This window comes from Monodelphis domestica, chromosome 1 (genome assembly GCF_027887165.1).
Source record: "Monodelphis domestica isolate mMonDom1 chromosome 1, mMonDom1.pri, whole genome shotgun sequence".
NCBI classification, from domain to species: domain Eukaryota; kingdom Metazoa; phylum Chordata; class Mammalia; order Didelphimorphia; family Didelphidae; genus Monodelphis; species Monodelphis domestica.
In genome coordinates, this window is record NC_077227.1 from 519,029,862 (window position 1) to 519,042,038 (window position 12,177).

A 12,177-nucleotide genomic window follows, 5' to 3' on the forward strand; every position below is an offset into this window, starting at 1 on the left:
CTCCAAGCCATGGTGCAGTGTGAGATCAGGAAGATGCAAGACCGATGGTGGGGAAAAAAGGCAGAAGAAATCCAGCGCTTTGCTGATACGAAAAACTACAAACAATTTTTCAGTGCCCTCAAGACTGTCTATGGGCCATTAAAACCCACCACCACTCCCTTGCTATCCTCTGACGGTGACACTCTCATAAAAGATAAAAAAGGCATCAGCAACAGGTGGAAAGAACACTTCAGTCAGCTTCTCAACTGACCCTCTTCAGTCGACCAAAGCAAAGCGCCCTTGACCAGATCCCCCCAAACCGCACCTCTGAACAACTTGACATCCCTCCTTCAATAGAGGAAGTCCAAAAAGTCATTAAACAAATGAGTGCAGGCAAGGCACCTGGTAAAGACAGGATCCCAACCGAGGTGTACAAGGCCTTAAATGGAAAGGCGCTCCAGGCATTCCACATAGTGCTGACCAGCATATGGGAAGAGGAAGACATGCCCCCAGAACTCAGAGATGCCTCCATCATAGCCCTATACAAGAACAAAGGCTCACGAGCAGCCTGTAACAACTACAGAGGCATCTCACTACTCTCCACTGCCGGAAAGATCCTCACCTGTGTTATACTCAACAGACTCCTGCCATCGGTCTCAGAGCAGAACCTGCCTGAATCACAACGTGGCTTCCGACCAGATCGCAGCACCATCGACATGGTCTTCACGGTGAGGCAAATGCAGGAAAAATGCCTTGAGCAGAACCTGAGTCTCTACATTGTCTTCATAGACCTGACGAAGGCGTTGGACACAGTGAACAGGGATGCATTGTGGGTGATCCTCAGCAAGCTCAGCTGCCCAGCAAAATTCGTCCAACTGATCCAGCTCATTCATGTTGACATGACAGGGGAAATCTGGTGGAGAGACTTCCGACCGCTTCAGTATCTCCAATGGTGTGAAACAAGGCTGTGTCCTCGCTCTGGTACTATTCAACCTATCCTTCACCCAAGTATTACCACATGCTGTGATGGATCTAGATCTGGGCGTCTACATCAAATACCGACTAGATAGCTCACTATTCGACCTTCGCTGCCTGACTGCAAAAACAAAGACAACAGAGAGACTCATCCTGGAAGCTCTCTTCACAGATGACTGTGCTCTCATGGCCCACCAAAAAATCATCTCCAAACCATTGTGGACAGGTTCTCCACCGCAACAAAACTGTTTGGTCTGACTATCAGCCTCAGCAAAACAGAGGTGCTGTTCCAACCTGCACCAGGAAGGCCAACTAACCAGCCGTGCATTACAATTGACGGCACACAGCTTTCTAACGTCAACACTTTCAAGTACCTGGGCAGCACCATCGCCAACGACGGGTCCCTAGACCATGAGATCAATGCCAGGATCCAAAAGGCCAGCCAGGCACTCGGGCGGCTGCGCTCCAAAGTCCTCCAACACAGAGGTGTAAGCACTGCGACGAAGCTCAAAGTGTCTAACGCAGTGGTCCTCACCTCGCTCCTGTACGGTTGTGAGACATGGACACTGTACCGGAAGCACATGAAGCAGTTGGAGCAATTCCACCAACGCTCCCTCCGGTCAATCATGAGGATCCGATGGCAGGACCGAATCACCAACCAGGAAGTCCTTGACAGAGCCAACTCCACCAGCATCGCAGTCATGGTCCTCCAAACCCAGCTACGATGGTCTGGACACATCATCCACATGGGCCCACAGAGAATACCAAGACAGGTATTCTACGGTGAACTGTCAGCTGGACTCAGGAAACAAGGCCGACCAAAGAAAAGATTCAAGGATCAGCTAAAGTCCAACTTGAAGTGGGCTGGCATTACACCAAAGCAACTAGAACTCGCTGCCTCTGACAGAAGCAGCTGGCGAACCCACATTCACCATGCTGCCGCCACCTCTGAAGATGAGCGACGTCGACGTCTTGCCGCTGCGCGTGAACGCCAACACCAGGCCACAACCGCACCTCCCGTAACAACTGGCGTCCCATGCCCCATGTGCCACAAACTCTGTGCCTCAGTCTTTGGACTCCAAAGCCACGTGATGGTACACCGTAGATGATAATGCACACAGACAATAGTCATTCTCGGTCACCGAGAGACTACCACTAAATTATATGATTATGTTATGTTATGTTATATGCCTGCCTGTGTTCCACAAGGTCCATGTATGGACGTGCCTAGAAAAAATTACAAGTCACAAAAAGGGATATGGCTTTTTTGAAGAACTGATTCAGTCCATGGAGACCCTCTTACTTCCTTGGAATGAGCATATAGTTGTTGTGTTGTTTTTTTTTAAACACTCCACTTCCATCTTAGAATTGATACTGTGTATTGGTTCCAAGGCAGAAGAGTGGTAAGGTCTAGGCAATGGGGGTCAAGTGACTTGTTCAGGGTTACACAGCCAGGAAGTGTCTGAGGTCAGATTTGAACCTAGCACCTACAGAGTCTCTAGACCTGGATTTCAATCCACTGAGGCCACCCAGCTGTTCCAGCATATAAATCTTTACCTGGTTCTGGACCTATGAAGCCTAGACAGAAGTTAGGGAGACGGTTTAGATCTCACCCAATCTTATCATCTCTGTGACCCTGGACAAGAGTCTGCAAGCTGTATAGGCCAGTGAGCTTGACTTTGATTTCTGGGAACATTGTAGAATGGATCATGAAAGAAATGGCTGGTGAGTGTCCTGAAAGGGAAACGGCGTCATCAAGGACAGTCTTGCTGGATCAACCTCTTTTCCTTTCTTTGGACAGTATTACTAAACTAACCAGTGGATAAAGATAATGTTATGATATCTATACCAGAGCAAAGATTTTTATAGTCTCTCAGTTTTTGTATTGTTGTTCATTTGTTTCAGTTGTGTCTGACTCTTCATGACTCCATTTGGGGTTTTCTTGGCAAAGATACTGGAGTGGTTTGCCATTTCCTTCTCCAGCTCATCTTACAGATGAGGAAATTGAGGCCAATGTGGTTAAGTGACTTGTCCAGGGTTACACAGTGAGTGTCTGAGGTCAGATTCTTTTAAACCCTTACCTTTTGTCTTAGAATCAATATTAAATCTTAGTTCCATGGCAAAAAAATGATAAGGACTAGACAGAGTTAAGTCACTCACCTAGGGCTAGGAAGCTAGGAAGTATTTGAGGCCAGATTTGAACCCATCTCCAGGCCTAGCTCTCCATATTTGAACTTGTGTCTTTCTAATTCCAGGCCCATGGCTCTATCCACTGCAGCATCTCACTGCCCCTTATATATTGTTTTCTTGGTTCTGTTTCAATCCAAATAAACTTTCCTGTGTGTCTCTGAATTATTTATATTTGCTTTTTACTATGTGATAATGTTATATTATATCCACATACCACAATTTGTTTAGCCATGGACCAGTCAATGGGCATATGCTTTGTTTCTGGTTCTTCATCATGACAAAAAATGAACATTGTAGAATCTTCTTTTTTTTTTTTTCACAAAAAGTGCTGCTGTGAATGTTTTAGCTTGTATATAACCTTTCTTTTTGCCTTTGGCTTCCTTACCTGTATATGCCTAGCAATGGTTCCATCGACAGCTAATTAGTTTGTGTCTTTCTGCAGTTCCTCCATCACTGATTATTTCCATCTGTTGTCATCTTTGCTAATTTGCCAGGTGCAAGGTGAAATTTCAGGATTTTAAAAATATGCATTTCTCTTCAAATAAGTCTTCTTACTTTCAACACTTATAAAATAGGTAAGATACATCCTGTTTCATGCTCTGTAAAATGAGGATCTGTAAAATAGTACCCACCTCATCAGATTTGGGGGAATATCAAATGATATACGATATGTAAAGTGTTTTGCAAGCTTTAAAGAGCCATACAAATGTTAACTATGATGCAAACACTCAACATTGAGCCTCTAAATAAGGTTCTGCAATAATGATTTTTAAAAATAAAGTCATTTAATGTCCATTAAAAAAAAAAAGAAAATAGGTGACCCAGGAGACAAAAACTTTTGCAGGATTCCTGCCATGTTCTGGGTCAGCTGAGGTGAAAAAGCTCCTTCTCAGGAAATAACTACTTGGCCATAGCCAGTGACTGCCTGTGCCAGGCAAGCTTTTCAAGGGAAGAGATTTCTTTTCAGAGCACTGGAGGGAGATGATCTTGAGCCCCATTTAACTTGGTGGGGAATGTGAGAAAGCAGAAGACCTTCTTGAAGCTGGAAGATACAACTTAGCTAGACTGGATCCAGAATCCTCAGTTTCTGATGTGTCAAGCTCAGCTGGGAGGATGCCTCAAGGGGTCTCATTTAGGCCAGGTCGAGGTGTACTGCAGTTAATGAAAAAGTCCCCCTCACACTCCCCCTTACCTTCTAGAATTGTTGCCTGGGGAGGGGAGGGGGGCGCGCAGAAAGAATACTGGTCTGGATTCGCTCAAATCAGTAAAAGGGGTGGGAGGAGGGAGAGGGGGGCAGGGGCAGGACGGGAAGCTCGAACACCTCAAATCCTTCCTGTTACCCAGTTTCTGTGCAGGGAGGCCTCCTCGGGGTGCCCTAACACAGACTGAGTAACAGTGGGAAAAAAGTCAAAGAGAAAACTATTCTCTCTCTGTCTCTCCCTTTCTCCCTCACGAAGGGAGTTCTCCTACTTCTTCAGAGAAGTGGTTGCTATGCAGCCTTGTTTATTCAGGGTGAGCAACGCTCTACAAGCAGGTAGAGCTTGCTCTTGGCTGGATGTCTTTGTTCCTCCGGGCTGTGGTTACCTGTGCCTTGCGGGACAGAAAGGGGCCCCTCAGCCTCAGGTGCAAAAGTGTCCCCTTCGACTTGAGGCTGAGCAGTGGCATCGAACAGAGGGCGTGAAGGGGGAGGAAAGAGGGTTCAAGTGGGCAGCCTTCCGGTAGCCATCCTCGCGTGGAAGATCGTGGCCAAGTGCGATGGAAATCAGATCACTGAAGTAAGAGGGGAATGGCCAACCCCAGGAGCCAAGGTGAGTGAGCTGTCCACTCTGAGGGAGGGCAGGGAGGAGGGCAAGGAAGGCATTGTTGGAGTTCAAGGATGTGTGACACGTTATTGCAGAGAAACCAAGCTCCCCTGAGAAGGAGACCATATCCCGAAGAGAAACCAAGAAAGGGCATGAGGGCAAGAGGAACAGTTTGAGCCGTGAGGGGGGAAACGGAAGCTGTCCCGGAGCATCCCCTTTTCTTCCTTGTCAGGTAGCTGTGAGGAGAGGGTGCTGCCTGTCAGACAGAAGCCCAGGAAGCGGAGTCCGTAGGGAGCAGGTGATATCTGTAGACATGTGGGAGATAATGCTATTAATGAAAGGAGAGGACTCGGGGAGAATGAGGAGAGGATCTGTGCTCCATCTTTTCTGTTTCACTGGAGAGGGCATCCAGTCATTCAGAGTGAGTGAGGCTTGGTGCCTTGAGGAATCTTTTTTTTTTTAATTGCTTTGTTTTGTTTTTATACATCACTTTCATTTCTGCTCTCCTCTAGGGCAAGTCATTCCTTCTAAAAATATTTTTTTTAAAGCAGCTTGACAATATATTCAGTATTCCACATCCAGAGTTCCCCTAGCCCCCCCCCCCCCCATGTCTGCAAATAAGGAAAGGGAAACTTTTTCTCATCTAATTTCCTGGCTAGACTTGGATATTATAACACAGAATTGTTTTACTATTTTGTTGTCTAAGTTCTTTCCATTAATATTATTGTAGCTTATGTATTGTTCCTGATTCTGCTAACTTCTTTCTGAGTTTGTCTCCCCAAACTTTTTGGAATTCCTCATATTCACTCTTCCTTCCTTCCTTCCTTCCTTCCTTCCTTCCTTCCTTCCTTCCTTCCTTCCTTCCTTCCTTCCTTCCTTCCTCTCTCTCTCCTCTCCTTTCTCTCTTCTCTCTCTCTCTTTCTTTCTTTCTTTCTTTCTTTCTTTCTTTCTTTCTTTCTTTCTTTCTTTCTTTCTTTCTTTCTTTCTTTCTTTCTTTCTTTCTTTCTTTCTTTCTTTCTTCTTTCTTTCTTTCTTCCTTCCTTCCTTCCTTCTTTCCTTCCTTCCTTCCTTCCTTCCTTCCTTCCTTCCTTCCTTCCTTCCTTCCTTCCTTCCTTCCTTCCTTCCTTCCTTCCTTCCTTCCTTCCTTCCTTCCTTCCTCTTGTCTTGGTTCTAGGGCAGAAAAGCAGTAAGGATGATGCAACTGGGATTAAGTCACTTGCCCAGAGTCACACAGCTAGGAAGTGTCTGAGGTTAGATTTGAACCCAGGGCCTCCCATCTCTAGGCTTGGCTCTCTATCTACTGAGTCACATAGCTGCCCCCATATTCATTGTTTCTTATGACTCACTAATAGTCTATAGTCTATACCATTTCATTTACCACAATCTATTTTAGTGTTTAGTGATTTGAGAACACCTCTTTTAAAGGGAGAACAAGCTGAGAGTATTTGCAAGGGTTCTGAGGACTATTCTCTGGTCAGGCATCTCAGGTATGAATGACTGGTTTTTGGATTGTTCAAAATACTTGTTTTTTTGTACCTGGAAGAAGCACCTGTCTCCTAGACCATTTTCTGTTTCATCTTTTTATCACAGGGTAGAGAGGTATAGTGGAAAGAGTAGGTATGGTAGGTAGATTTGTAGTTCAAGGACCCAATTCAAATTCTGATTTTGCCATAACTATTTAATTTTTTAAAAAAATCCTTACTTCCGTCTTAGCATCAATATGGTGTATTATTTCCAAGGCAGAAGGGTGGTAAGGGCTAGGCAATGGGGGTTAAGTGACTTGCCAGGGTCACATAGCTAGGAAGTGTCTGAGGCCACTTTAAATCTATGATCACATAGTCCTAAATGTTTCTACATATTCCATTCTCAAAGGACAGGTGGTAGAAGGACAGGATATAAAGTTGGAGATGGCACTGTGGGGTAGTGAAAAGAGCCCTGGATTTGGATTCACAAGATTTGGATTAAAATCTTGATTCTCTTTTATTGACTGTGTAACTTTGAATAAGTCACTTTCTTCCTTTGAGCCAGCATTTCTAAAAGATGAGAAGGGACAAGATGATTCTCCAACTCTAAATCAATGATATTTTTTTGATCTGTATTTGTTCATCTGTAAAATCAGAGGATTTACTTAGATCTCAAAGACTTCTTCCATTACTAAACCTCATGATCTAGCTTTATAATTTTGAAAGAGGGTGGCAGAGGTAGTCTTTATTGATTGTGGCTATTAGCCCTCTCTATGTCATTATGGGGAAAAGATCTTCCCCTTATGATTCCCTTACTGCCAGGGTATTTAACCTAGGGGCAGTGAATTTGTCTTGTAATGTTTTGATAGCTGCATTTGATAACTATTTGCTTTGTGTTCTATGTATTTTATTTTAATAAATGTTAGGTGGGATAGTGGATAAAGTCCTGGGCCTGGAGACAGGAAGATGAGTCTTCCTGATTTCAAATTTAGCTTTAGACACTTATTAGCTTTGTGACCTTGGGTAAGTCACTTAACCCTATTTGCCTCAGTTTTCTCATTTATAAATTGACCTGAGAAGGAAATGGCAAACTACTCTAGTATCTTTGCTAAGAAAACCCCAAATGGAGTCATGAAGAATCAGACATGACTGAAATGACTCCACAACAAAAATTCTTTTGAGAAAGGGGTAATATGCTTTTCCAGCCTATGCCAGAGGTGTCCATGACAAAAAAACATTTTGGCCTTAGTGGCATTCCTTAGCCTTTTCATACTGTCTGCCAAGCTGAAGGGAAGGGATAGCCTTTGGGGTTCAGTGCCAGTTCTGCCCAACCTTCATCCTGTTAAATTCCCTAAAAGTTCTGTCATCTCAGAGAAGACATCTGGGAGGGAATTCAAGGGCTGTTATATGTTATATGTTATATTAGGGTTGTTATATGGGGGTGGGGAGGAGGAGAACCTTACTCAAGGGTGTTGGTTCTGACCCCCTCTCTATACTCATCCCCTACTTTACCTCTCTCTCTCTCTCTCTCTCTCTCTCTCTCTCTCTCTCTCTCTCTCTCTCTCTCTCTCTCTCTCTCTCTCTTTGTTTTTGATAACTTGTAGGATTTTTAGAATAAATTTTATCGATAGCTTTTATTTTTATATCATTGAAATTACCCATTGTACTCCTTCCTCTTCTATTCCTCTCCTAGACAGCCACCCTTTTAATAAAGAATTTTTAAACTGGGAGAAGGGAAATAGTTTAGCCAAACTAACTAATATGTTGCAAAAGTCTCACATTTTATACAAAGTTTCACTCTCATAGTCCCCTATCTCTGCAAAGAAAGTGGTGAAGTGCCTTCTTCTGCCTCTTCCTAGTGGTTAAACTCCCTCATTAGAATTTCAAAGCATTCCCTTTGGTTGTTCTTGTAATCTTCCTTGTTGCAATCAATGTGTATGACATTTTCCTGGTTCTTCTTACTTAACCTTTCATCAGTTAATAGAAGTTAGTGTCTTATCCTTCTTTTCTCTATCCATTGTATTTTTGTTACTCTAAGAAATTGAGTTATTTTTTTATTATTGATATCCTTTAAAAACATTTTGCCATTTCCAAATATATTCCTTCTCTATCTATTAAAAATAAATTCAGCAAAAATAATCTATACATCAGTTGTATCTGCAATATTCTACACCTCTAGTTTTCTATCAAAGGAGAGGATATAGGAGCTTAGATTTAGCTGGATGAGGGCTATAAAAGGCTTTTGAGTCCAATTCTCTCATTTTACAGATCTGAGGCATAGAGAAGTTAAGTGACTTTGCGTAGGGTCACATAACAAGTAAGTACCCTAGGGAGAATTTGAATCTATATTTTTCAAGTCCAGTGCCCCTTCCACTGAAGCATGCTACCCTCCAAGAATAGGAGGCACATTTTTTTTAACTCTTTCCTGAGACCAAATTTGGGTCATTATAATTTTTGTAGAATCTTAAAGAAACCACAGAGAGGTTGGCCATTTGTTGCCTCCCAAGTGAATCCCATTCCTCAAGAACAAATATTTAGTTTTTGCTACTTCTCTATTTTTCATCATTGAGCTGAAATGTAGAGTTCTGAATTAGTTGCCAGGAGACCTGAGATTTACCTTGGGCTCTGCTTGGCTAGGCAACGTGTTTTCCCTTTTTAATTGTAATTAAGAACTTTATAATGTAAGAGTTCTGGAACTGGAGTCAGAGGATCCCGCTTAAAATTCCAGCTCATCCACTTGCTATCTGCATAAGTTTGGATAATTCACTTTATCCCCTGTATGCCTCAGTTTCCTCTTCTGTAAGTAAGATTTGGACTAGTGTCAATTAGAGCCATAAACCTCCTATCCTATCTCTCTCCTTCTTCTCAGTCCAAACTCCTAGAGAAATCTGCTTAAGTTCTCCCCTCTTCCTCTCTTCTTCCTTTACAATCTTTTGCAGTCTGGCTTCTGACTTTATCATTCAATTAAAGCCTATTGTCTCAAAAATTATTAATGATTTCTTAAAGTCTATTAGTCAATAAACTTTCAGGATCAGACACTGTGCTGATAATACAAATAGAATCAGTCATTGGCCTCAAGGAATTTACTTTCAAATGGGGGAAGAAAACACTTAAAAGGGGTAGCTAGATAGTAAAGGGGATAGAATGCTAGGCCTAAAGTCAGGAGAACCTAAGTTCAAATGTGGCCTTAGATACTTCCTAGCTATGTGACCCTGGGCAAGTCACTTAATCCCAACTGCCTAGCCCTTATCACTTTTCTGCCTTGGAATCAACATTTAGTGTCAGTTCTAAGACAAAAATTAAGGATTTTTTAAAAAAAGACAACTGGAAAAGGGGGGTGAGAAGGAAGAAGGTTAGGGCAGCTAGGTAGTGCTATGAATAAAGTGATGGACCTGCAGGTAGGAAGACTCATCTTCCTGAGTTTAAATCTGATCTTAGACACCAGCTCTATGACTGTGGCCACCTGGTCACTGGTTGCCTCAGTTTCCTCATCTGTAAAATGAGCTGCAGAAGGAAATGGTAGCCCACTCCAGTATCTCTGCCAAGAAACCCCAAATGGGGTCAGAAAGAGTTAGACACAACTGAAACAACTGAAGAATAAAAGGAAGAAGGTTAGGGGGTGATGATAGAGAAGGTCCAAAGGAAATAAGTCAGCAGTATAGTCTGGAGACCAAGGAAGACATCTTTGGCCTGGACTTCCTTCATAAACTGGAGGTTCTGGAGGAACTAGCCATTCAGAAGGTGAGACCTCATGGATGGAGAATACTTCCCATGTAAGAAAAAGATCAAGCATAGAGTGAGCTTCCAGGAGGAAAAGTTTTCTATGACATAATAGAAAAAGTCTTGTGGATGACAGAAGTGTGATTTAGAGAGAGAAAGAGATAATGAGATTGCCAAATAGGATGGCCTTTTCTCAATCATCATCTCTTTTTACATTTCTGCAACATTTGACAGAGAATGGCTACCTTTTCCTCCTCTGTTCTTCTCTGTTCTCCTCTATTCTTCTCTGGGTTTTGGTGACATTGCCAGACAGAGAGAATGGCAGAAAGAGACAAAGACGGAGAGATTCAGAGAGAGATAGAGAAGGAGAGAGAGGGAGAGGGAGATTGAGAGGGAGAGAGAGAGAGAGGGAAAGAGAGAGAAAGAGAGAGAGAAAGAGAGAGAGAGAGAGAGAGAGAGAGAGAGAGAGAGAGAGAGAGAGAGAGAGAGAGAGAGAGAGAGAGAGAGATAAGGAGAGAGAGAGATAGGGGGAGAGAGAGAGATAAGGAGGGAGAGAGAGAGAGAGAGAGAGAGGCAGCCTCTGCAGAGTGACTGCTCTAGACATCAAGGGGATTGGCTCATTGGTCCATTGCTATGCCTACCTCCCCACCTGAAGGGCTGGCCAGAGCTCAGTCTGACGATCTGGAGCCTCTCTCCTTTCCCCTTTAAGAGTTCTGGCTCTTTGCCCAGTAGGACCCTGCTCCCAGTTTCTTTCTCATTATCTTACCACCAGTTCTATCCTACCCTGGTCTTTTTTCCTTGGAAAGGAATACAAGTGTTGTCCCTCCTCTCCCATTACTCCCTACCCATCCCAGAAAGTTTTTTTTTGTTTTTGAGCCAAGTCTCAGCCACCCTGTCTGTTGCAGATTTTACTATCTGGGTTCTCTAAGCTATTGAGATTGCATGAATGACTTTTTATCTGATAGCAACTCAATAAAATAGAGAGAGGGGGCACATGAATTGGAAGGCCATTATGTTGTACTTAGTCTAAAAAGGGAGCTAAATGTTTTTAACAGAATGTAACTGACTAAATCTAGAGAAAAAGTGTTAGGGAGGAGAGAGTGGTGGCTCCAAAAAAGATCACACTCTAAACCACCATTTTTTACTGGGAAGAAATGGCAAAGTCCTAAGAAAGATTCAACTATGTCCCTGTCTGGAAGGGAAGAGGATACTAAGAAGCATCCACAGGTTTTATAAATGATAGGGCACTAGCCTTGGAGTTGGGAAGGGCTAAACCTTTCTTCAGGTTTTCATTAGCCATATGACCCTGGGTGAGTCACTTAACAGAGACTATGGCTCAGTTTCCTCATCTATAAAATGTGTGTGTATGAATTTGATGGTAGCTAAGGTCCCTTCCAGCACTAAAACTATGATCTGATTATTCTTGTAGGAAGTAAAGGATAAGAGGCAGAAAGGTGAGTAGAGTGTGTTCTAGGACCAGGGAGACAGCTTGTCTGGGAGGTGGGAGAATTCTAAGTTTAGGGAACAGAAGTAGAAAGTTGGGCCAAAATATAAAGTTCATAAAGGTGAGGAAAAGTCAAATGAGCTTGGAAAGGTCATCTAGAGTCAGATTTTGAAGGGTTTTTAAATGTTAAGTTGAAGAGTTAGAATTTTATCCTAGAAGCAACAGGGAATCCCTGAAGATTCTTGAACAAAGGAGTGGGTTGATCAGGTCTATGCTTTAGGAATTCTATTTGACAAAGATTTATTAAGCACCTACTATGTGCTAGATGCCAGGGATACAGATAAAAAGAAAAAAAGACAAAGAAATGGTCCCTGTTTTCAAAGAAATTACAAATTCAGCTAGAGGAGAAACAGCTATTAGAAAATATATGAATAGTAAATAGTAGCTGTGTCACCCTGGGCAAGTAATTTAACCCTCTTTGCCTCAGGTTTCTCATCTGTAAAATGATCTGGAGAAGGAAATAGTAAACCACTCCAGTATCTTTGCCAAGAAAACCCCAAATGGAGTCACAAAGAGCCATACGTGACCAAAATGACTGAACAAT

The 12,177-nt window shown here is 42.8% G+C and overlaps 1 protein-coding gene across 2 annotated transcripts in view; it reads left to right on the top strand.

Moving 5' to 3' along the window:
- The first annotated feature begins 4,676 nt into the window (after positions 1-4,676).
- Positions 4,677-12,177, top strand: part of TOGARAM2 (TOG array regulator of axonemal microtubules 2) — a 99,913-nt gene continuing 92,412 nt past the window's right edge. Inside the window, exon 1 of one of the 2 annotated variants that reach the window (XM_056813215.1) lies at positions 4,677-4,952. The gene's annotated coding sequence lies outside the window, so the exon portion shown is untranslated. The remainder of the gene's footprint in view (positions 4,953-12,177) is intronic. The other variant, XM_056813216.1, reaches the window with a different exon arrangement.